Below are 10,438 nucleotides of genomic sequence, written 5' to 3' on the forward strand. Positions count from 1 at the left end.
ACCCATGCGCCATGCGTCCATTTGGCTCACTTTTTTCAAAGGGCCAAAACCCATGCGCCATGCGTCCATTTGGCTCACTTTTTTCAAAGGGCCAAAACCCATGCGTCATGCGTCCATTTGGCTCACTTTTTTCAAAAGGCCAAAACCCACGCGCGATGCGTCCATTTGGCCCACCAGATACAAAAGACAAAATACACATGCAACGCGCCCATTTCGGTTCATTTTACATGTACCAAACCCTACGCGATGCACAGAAACCACAACTCTCATAAGTCCAGAATCCCTCCTAGACGATCAACTCAACTAGAAGGCACACTGGACTGGGGGGACTTGAAGAGGTATGGTCCCAATTCCCTGCCTACATGGCAGGGACCACACCACTTTTGTGCACACAAGGCATCCACGTCAACGAAACACTCCAGAAGCTTCTAGAAACTTCTGGATGATTCACAGTTGGCACCAAAGATGCTATATCCGACATAAAGGACAACACGTGTCACCACTAGCAGAATGCCACATAGGCCTGCGACAATTCACGGAGCAGCACTGACAATACCGGTACGAGGTATCCAGCGCAGGCGAATGCAAGAACGCCACGTGTACCACTATACCTGCCATGACAGAGCAGACCAAAAGGATATTCCCCTTGGTCGGACAGCTGGCACGCGCTCACAGCTGGCACAGCTGCTCCTTCCTTCTTCACCCTCCGGCTATAAATAGGACCCTTCATCATTCAGGTTTAGGATCTTTTTACTCTCCTTACTCACACTATACACACACTGTTTATTTCCTCTCAGAACAGTACTTATTCTCACGCCGGAGCCTGGTTAAGAGGGAAAACCCCCTTCCCCCCTCTTAACGAGACTAACGGTGTTTACTGTTTTGCAGATTTCAAGCCATCAATACGAGTAGAAGAAGAGGTTGAACCCATTAGACGAAACAACCACACTGATTGTCTTTGTGTTAACCAGTGTTTCAACACCACTAAAATTCATAACTAGTGATGGAATAATGCTTGATTACATGGCGGAACTTGATTGGAAGTTGTGAGTGAGTGATGAGTGATGGACGCCCCTACCCCTAAGGGTTTTTTTAAACACTGATCCCAATTTCATGCAAATAACAAAACACATGAAAAGATAATGCACCAACGGACGTAAGAACTATCCCAAACACATGCATACAATATGTGACATGCAACTGATTCATTGATAGGAGGGTACCCTTTGATGTGACCGGGTCGGTTACATGGTTAAGTATTCTGAATCGTATCAATACCATGCGTTTCAAAATGTTTTTGTCCACAATCACATAAAATGCCAAGGTGGTTGCCATTCCATTCTTCACATGGCGTTCTGGTTTGTCCCACTCGTGTTTCCCAGTTGTCATATCCGGTATAATAAATGTGTGGTCGACAATGAGTGAAGAATGAATCAGTGACGGTACCGGTGCAAATAGGTCACATGACAACATTGGTTTCAACAGTGGTTTGCCGGCACAATGTAAGACCCTTACTGATATTTAAAAATTTTCATTAAATTTTCGATCATAAAAGTGTAGTTACGATTACACCTTCCATTTGACCAAAAATACGATTTCTTAAAACTTTTACAATTTAAGATTTTTTTACAATATAACATGTGAAAGTTTGTCCTTTAATATAATGACAATACATAATGCAGAAGCTTGCAATTTGGTCGTGTTCGGTTCTTCGTTGAGCTTGATCATCGTCCGACACTCTAAGTTATACCTACATTTCATAGACATGAAATGAGTTAGTCATACTTAGTCTATAAGTGTTTAATCAAATCCGAATACAAGAACGAACAAGATAAAACAATTTTATTTTTGCAAGATAATAAGCGCCTCACTGGGCGTGATAGACAGCTTCCATGTCTTTTACAATCGACCACCATACCGTTAGTTATGATGGTTACATGATACATACAAACAATTTCACTACGCCAATATCAACAACACCACCCAATAGAAAAGGGTATATTAGGATCCCTAGGAATTGACGAAATTTAAAATAATAAACGGAACGGTTTGGAAAGCCTACAAATATGAAAAATTCATCAAAACATCTGAGCACTACCGTAGCTTACGATAGCTACCGTAAGCTACGGTGGCCTCTGGGCATAAAAGGTCTGCCGTAAGGCAGTGAAGATCCACCGTAACACTTTTATTCGCTACCGTAAGTTATGGTAGCTACCCGTAACTTACAGTAGCTTTCTCGCGCCCCGCATAAGCTCAGGCTGAACTTACACGGCCCGCCTGAGACTCATCTGCAGCAAATACTTCGCTGTTTTGGCTGTTTTTGACCCGTTTGTTCCATTTCACATTTTCAGACCTCAAAACATAATACAAGACTTTCAAGAAACACTTGTGAAACTTGCACCTTATTTTCCGTAAACTTATTACGACATCATAGTAAAATTTACAACAATGTATATATCATTCATGATGGAAATTTGTATATGATTCAACCTAAGACATTTTGCCAATTATGTCAATAGCATCTAGTCAATTCACATTCCTATGCGTGGGACTCAATACTTAATTTAACAACCCGTCCCCGAATACTTTAATGTACTCGCATTCACGCTTCCACTACCAGCTTGTGTGTTTAATGTTTCTTTACCCATAAGCCCCGGATTAACACTTTTGGAATTGTGCACCCATTTACCCGGTTCGCACATATCATTATTCAACCCGTTGATTTGTCTATTATAAGTCCTTATTATAGACAAATCAAACACTATTACATCTCGAACTTTCGTATATCGTCAATATGTAAAATTTACGTATTAACGATTAGTAACAACAAAGTGTTTAGTCGCATACCTGGCTCGAGTCGACGCATAGACCCGTTTAAACTTTATGACAATGCAATTATCCAATTCGCAATTCGCTCCTATGAACAGATGACTTGCCAACCAAACATTTGTTGACTTTCTTTTGTCAAATGGTGTTATCATTACCATTTGACCCGTTTGGTCTAAACGACCAAACATCGATGTTTATAGAAACTTGATATCTTAATTTCAACTTCACGCATCCGACCCATTTCGGATTTTACCCCGTTATTTCTCTTATTAGTTACGCTATAAGGTAACCGTAACGTAACTAATTAAATCTTATTCTTTTCATGACTAATTTGCCGATTGCCTCTTTTTACCATTAGCCATGATTTTTACATTTATAGTTATTCCGACACGTATCGTATCGCGTCGGAAACCACATTTCGATTAATATTTTTATCGTATTTATAGTTCATAAAAATAATTACGTATTCTACAAAAGGTGTAAACTTTACTTACCTTGTGTCCATTAGAGCTTCTTTGCGTACTTGATCCGTTTAACCCATTCTTCTCCAAGATCCCATATAGCTTGTCACGAGTCAAGCTATTATATCATATCCATAAGATGATTAGATTAGCCATCTAATATCATAATAATTAGACCTTATGGATTTTATTATCACATTTATCAAGATACTAGTTTTGGGTCAGCTTGACTTTTAGAAGTCAAACCACTTATAGATAAGTATATCTTCCAACTATCACATACAAACACTTTAAACACACCTTAACAACTGTAAACATTCACCTGAAGCAATATTTATTGTTTAGTAAATTGGTAACTAGAAAATCATATGTTTTAAGTTCATAAAACACATTATTTTCATTGCTGCATTTTTTCACGCAGCAGCTGTTTGGGGTCACTTTTCCCCTTTTTAATCACATAATCTGACTTCGACTTTCAAATAAGAATTGTGCTTCATTTAAATACCTTTCCAAGCATATAAAGAACACCTCCATACGATTTTTCTATGATTTTATACGATTTTTGAAAGATCAGGTCAGATACTATATTATGTGTAAACAGCTTGCTGTCAAAACGAATTTACCAATTTTTCATGATGTTTTGACCCACTAAATCTCATAACCAGCCTCTTATGACCAAATATGAAATGTAATATGCGAAACAACCTTTTCAACGATATAAGGCTCGTTGTCTAACTCCTAATAACGAATGAGATACGGCCTTTACAAGATGACTATCTAAGGCTGTCAAAAGTGACGAATTTCAAACTATTTTACACAAACTTGAATCAATTCAAGTTTCATGTAGGCATTTTATCAAACACTTAATGTGCAACCATTTAACACATGATTCTTTAACATGTCAAGATGATTCTTAACCCTTTAAAACTTGTAGTTTTCACTAGGATTTTCACCAAGTCTAAGCACCCTAGTAATTGTTATCATCAATTGACATCAACTAACATAGATTCAAACATTCAACACAACTTTGTGATGTAAGCCATGTATAACATCAAATTTTCAGATTTTCACTACCAAGGGTTATTTAGGTGAAATTGAAGTAGTTACTCACTATTTACTCATATTACATCATCAATTTCATAATTCTTTTACAAATCATCATCAATTATGATGATTCTAAGCACATGCATATCATCATTTTTACTATTTAGTCAAAAACCCACTTAGCTTATACTTGATTAATTGACTAATCACTAGTTTATGGCACAATTTTACACGTTTGCATCTACGGTTTGTTCCTAGACATATACTCACATCAATTTCACTAAAACATTAAATTTCATACACGAATTTCATTCATGCATGATTATCAAAATTCCAAAATATCACCATATCATAATTTTCAACATACCTTACGACCCCCTTGTCTTGATGATCGCGAATTTAGTAGAAGCCCCAAATTCCTAGCTTGTTTTCCCTCTGATTTTGATCAAATAATGAGTTTAGGGTTCAAAGGAAGGAACCCCTTTCTTGCTTGTGTAAACGTCGACCAGAACACACACCTTGTGTGTGTTTTGAGTCAAATTTTCTTTTTATTAATTTCACTTTTAGTTTTGTCCATTATAGCCCCTCTATTTTCGAAAGTTTATAAAAGAAAGGTTAATTAGTCAAGTTCCTTTATTGTCTACAACATATAATTAACTAGGTTAACTATTCCTAGTTACTGAATGGGTTTGGGAAGTTATAACCCATTTTACTTTAAGTCCCGTTAACTCGGGACTTCTATATACTTTGTTTTTCCCAAAGTATTTATTCTCTTTTTTTATTTAACATCCAGTTTATTTAATTAAATCCTAATATTTACCGAGTTAACTTTTACCACTAAAAGTATTCTCCTCGCTCTTCGACGTTAACGCGGTTTATCTACTAAACCCCTTTTTGGGGTGTTACACACAAGCAGTTGATGGTGCCAATGGTTAGGTTTTGTAGGCTACACGAAAGAGGCAGTGACTCTTATCACGTTTTGAAGAGTAGTGATTTGGGTCGAGTTTTGCGTGGAGGTGGTGTAGAAACCGTTGGTTGTGCAACTGCTAGGGCAGTGGTGGTGGTGGTGGCGGACAGTGCCAGAAGAAATGCAAGTATAGATTTGGCTAAGGTAGCGATGAGGGTATGGGTTTGCTTAGAGATTGAGCGGGAAATGAGGGCATCCTATTTCGAAGTTTGAACTCACATGCAAGGGCGTAGCTTTGTGGGGGCGGGAGGTGATGTCTGTCGTTATGGACATGCAAAAACCTATTTAAACAATTAGTATAGAATAAGCAGGGTATCGAACCAAGGGAGGACTGTGGAAAGTGTCGTAATGAAAAGTTTCAATTAACTACTACAGAATTGGAAAATCAGTTTGTTTGATTGTGAGAAATAACTAAATTAACGAGTAAAAAGTGTGATGTAAATCAATAAGAGAAAAGATGGTTCCTCCAGATTTCAGGTTTTGCAGTTAACTTCAACTATGTGTTTAATCGCGACACCTACATAGACATAAGTGTTTAACCTAATTCATCAATTGTGATAACCAACGACTAAGTACTCCGGTCAATACAAAACGGGAGGTTATCGAATGATTATCAATTACAATTACAAACCCTGACCTCATGTCAAATATATCCCAATTACTAGAACTTTCGGGAACTGAATGCTTAGAAATTAAGGTTTAAATAAATGCAATTGTTTACAACCAATAAATCAAATCAAGGTGAAAAGCATCAAATGCTTAGATCACCGAGTTATACGATTGTCACAAACACATAAAATTATCCAACTTACAAAACCCTCCATCCGGAGGAAACCATAAAAGACTAGCCGCTCATATGGAAGATTGATCGTCAAAGGCTCGAATCACGGTTGAAACCCTGTGAGGTAGCTGCCTCCTTCTCTGCCGTCCAAAGATTGTGTTGCGATGTATGTATCTTTTTATGTCATATTCTTCTCTCGGGCTTCACAATATGCCGTCCAACTCTTCACGTGTATGGCCCTATGTGTGATAATGATTTCAATATATGGCCCAAAATAGTTAGTCTTGTATCCCACGTGATGTAGCTCCAAAGTCAGCCAAGCCCATGTTCAATACATGAATGATTAATATTCGGTCCACAATATGTATTGTCAGCCCAATCCAAGTCTGCCAATATTCAAATCACGTGATGATGATGTGATAATATTGAAGAGTCCTTTTTACCACCAAAAACTCACGTGAGTTGTCCTCTGATCCCTATGACTGCCAATGTGATGATGTTGTTGACTTCAATTAATAACCACATGTGCCGCCAAAAGAGTCCACATGACTCCTTATGATATGTCGGCCCAATTCCTCTGTGTGTGTATATATGTTTGATATAAGCCCTGCAATATACACGTGAGTTCTGCCACCCCCAAACCGTGATTTTGTTGCTTCCTTGTTAGCGGCCCAAATAAAAGAGTCCAACAGGCCCCTCTATCGGCTGAATATGGAGGCCCACTTGGCGCTGCCCAGATTACTTCCACCGTAGGCTATGGTATCTTGACCGTAGCTTACGGTGCAAACTTGCTGACTTCTTATGACTTTCTGACTGTAGACTACGCATCGGAACCGTAGGTTACGTTATCAAGCTGCTGGAACTTCATTATCTCGTGTTTCTCATATATTCAACCTATCTCTTCGACCCGAACACCTACCGAATAATATCTTTTGCATTGTTTATCATCCCCGGTAGCTCCGTTTCATCACTAAGCGTTCCAAACTTCACCGAATTACGCGATTAACCTGTAACATCACAAACTTTCGTAGTTAACACATTCAACGCACATAATCACGTAAAACACAATAAAATACGTAATTTAACACACTTAACGCTCTTGTTTTGCAACCTCCATCAGGAGGGGGCGGCCGACCCCCCGAACTTTTTGCTCTGTAGTGGAGAGCATGTAGTTTTCGTATAGAAATTTTTTTGGTATATATGTTTTTGACCTCCCGGTTTTATAGAAAATTTTGGTGTATACGTTTTCGAACCCCGGTCGAAAATCTCGAGCTTCGCCACTGCTCACGTGACGTTTGAATGTGAGATTAGGGCTTCTGCCATGGTGGTGAGCAATTCATCAGTGGACATAATCTCCCATTGGGGAGGCACAACTCAAGGTACGTAGACGAAAGTACCAATGATTCGAGATAACCGCTTTTCCAAAGAACATTTAAGATGAAGAAAGACCAGGGTCAGTTTTCTCTAATTGTTCTAATGCTAAAACAATTACATAAATAAAACAAGAAAGAGACGTGAACTGTAAGCGTGGATCCTAATATCAGGCTATAGTGTGTGGGGATCATGGTTGGGACATGATTTGCCACCTAGGAACATGAATGGAAGGCTACACCACCCCCTTGATTGATCCACCATGATTTGCATGGATTAAGCCATGGCAACCATGGTCCTCCTTTCCATTTTTCAACAAATCATTTTCTTTTTGTTTAGACAAAGATAATAAATAAGGGGCTAATGGTTTGGGTCATGACCACACCCTTAGGGTAGTGGTTTTGAATGGTGGATTAAAGATGAATTACATAGTAACATGGAGGGTCATGGTGGTCATGAGGGTCATGACCACACCCTATAGCCTCATGCAAATAATGAAACATGGGAAAGATTATGCACTAATGGACTCAACAACTTTCCTAAACACATGCATGTACTACGTGACTTGCAACTGATTCATTGGCTGGTCTTTGGGTGGGTACCCGGTCGGTTACGGGTTTGAGTAGTTCGACTCATATTAGTCAGATAGAGCATTGCCGTCTAAAAAAGATATTTTGTCACAAATCTTAAAGGTAATCTTGTCTGAAATCTTATCTTCTATTTACTGACAAGAACTCTGCCGCAAAGGTGCCCTCACCCGACAATGAGTTAATATGACAATAGTCACTAATAATTCGTTAGTAATTACAAATTTTATCATTGTAAGTCATGGCCAGCGGGGATCTATCACATATCACCTTATTGATGTTTAAACTATATACTAAAATCTTCTAAAGAAAATATTTTCTAAGAACGACGAATGTGGTGTTTTATCTCCATCCACAAGAATAATGGGAGTCCATGGATAAGTTCATGGTTGCTTCATTTATGGGAGATTTTGGTTCACGAGTGGCATCTGATTGGGTCAACTTTTTCTTGAATACCTCATTAATGATAATGAAACCCGTGAAAAACAATGATTATTTATTTATTCTTTTAGTGTGCCGTTAATGTGCATGGCAATTGGGCCTGCTTGGTGAGTAACCTGCTTGACCTTTTGCCGGTTTGGATCGGAGACGGCTTTTAATAAAAGTTTATTTTCAAAAAAAAAAAAAAAATTAACAACCCTGATAAAAATATGGTAGGCTAACTACACCTCATTTTTACTAGTTGCACCTCCTTTCTAAAAATAAATTGTTTTGAAGTTATTAAATTTCATCCCTATTAAAATTCTTATTTTTATTTCAATACATAAATAATTGAATTGCAGTCCAGAACTCGTTCAAAAGAAACCACTAATATGTTATAGCTCTCACGGATGCAACCAGTTCCTTTGCTTTAGTTATATAATTAGTTTTTTTTCTTTGAAATGTTTATAAACTAGTGGAATTCCCGCGCTTCGCTGCGGGCTTTCAGTCTGTATCGGTTTGATTCGTTACTATATAAGTATCAGTAACAGTGTTGTTTGGTCGGCATCAGTTCGACTCATTACAGTACCGTTACCGTAACAATGTTGTTTGGCACATTAAGAAAATCATTAAAATGAATATGGTACCTGTACCAATGTTATTGGTTGGTATCGGTTTAGTTTTCAAAGAAAGAACATTAAATAACTATATTTGACAAGTTCAAATAATATTTTTTTATCAAATTCTGGATAATAATAAGCACGCCGTAACAAATATTCGAAATTTATAAAACATTATAATATTTTGCTACAATAGCGAAAAAGGTAAACTCGTCACTTTAAAAAAACTAAATCACAACATAATGTTGATGACATATACGCATGTGCTTTGATCACTTGTAAATTATTATTCACAACTCGGTTTTAAGCATATCATAATGATATATTTAGAATTTTATAAAAAATGTATCTTAATAGTTATAAGAAAAAAATATAATATGTTTAAAAGTAATTTTAGTATAAAAATTTGTTATAAAAAGATTTTATGATTATAGAATTTTAGTATAAAAAGATTTATTTTAAAATAGTAAAATAAAAATCACAATAAAAAAAACATTTCTAAAACCTTTTACTTTGACACTTGTAAAGCTTTAGGGAAGTAATACATTTTAATTGTACCTTATGTTTAAATAATTGTATTTCACTGTTAATGTCCTTTACATTTGTTAGATTATAGAATTCTAGAAAAGACTTGGTTATATGATTTGATTATTTTTTTTAATATTTAAAACTTAAAGTAGATGTAGGTTTTATAAAAATAAAAAAAAAGTAGAAATAAAAGGAAAAGTCAAATATGAGACCACCTGGTGTGTAGTAATACTAAATTCATTTTAGAGTGAATTTCAAGGATTGTTTTTTCTCTTTATAACTATTTTCAGGCGTTGTCCTTTATGTTTATAATTGACGAGTTTGGTCCTTTATGTTTTCATATCATACACGTTTTGTCTTTTAGCTAGGCCTAACCCAGTTAGTTTTTTCAGTTAAATTTGGTCATGTGCTTTGCACATGAGGGCATTTTTGTTTATTCAAAGGTTGCAGAAGCTTTGAGCTGTAAATCTGTCGTTTAACTTACCTTTGAATTGACAAAAGTGCCCTCATGTGCAAAGAATATGACCAAATTTAACTGAAAAAACTAAATGGGTTAGGTGCTAAAGGACAAAACGTGTATGATATGAAAACATAAAGGGAAAAACTCGTCAATTTTAAACATAAAGGAGAACGCCTGAAAATTGGTATAAAGATAAAGGACAATTCTTGAAATTCACTCTTCATTTTATTTTAAAAGAAAACTATTTGGGTATACATATAAAACAAATGTTCTTACGTAATATATTTATATAAATATATAGGAATGGAATCAGGAGAGAACGATTTGAAGTTTGAGAACAGTGAGAACGATTTTCAGCCATATGATCTTT

At 36.6% G+C, this 10,438-nt stretch overlaps 1 long non-coding RNA gene across 3 annotated transcripts; it reads right to left on the reverse strand.

Moving 5' to 3' along the window:
- Positions 1-1,528: 1,528 nt before the first annotated feature.
- On the reverse strand, positions 1,529-4,840 carry LOC110910001. 3 transcript variants are annotated; one of them, XR_002575754.2, is made up of 4 exons: positions 4,702-4,840; positions 3,324-3,408; positions 2,848-2,917; positions 1,529-1,750 (listed from the first exon to the last, which is right to left on the reverse strand). It is a non-coding gene; the product is annotated as an uncharacterized LOC110910001 (long non-coding RNA). The 3 variants fall into 3 exon arrangements; XR_002575756.2 differs by having other exon boundaries at positions 2,848-2,931; XR_002575755.2 differs by lacking the exon at positions 2,848-2,917.
- Between the last annotated feature and the right edge of the window lie 5,598 nt (positions 4,841-10,438).

Source organism: Helianthus annuus, chromosome 15 (genome assembly GCF_002127325.2).
Source record: "Helianthus annuus cultivar XRQ/B chromosome 15, HanXRQr2.0-SUNRISE, whole genome shotgun sequence".
Taxonomy (NCBI): domain Eukaryota; kingdom Viridiplantae; phylum Streptophyta; class Magnoliopsida; order Asterales; family Asteraceae; genus Helianthus; species Helianthus annuus.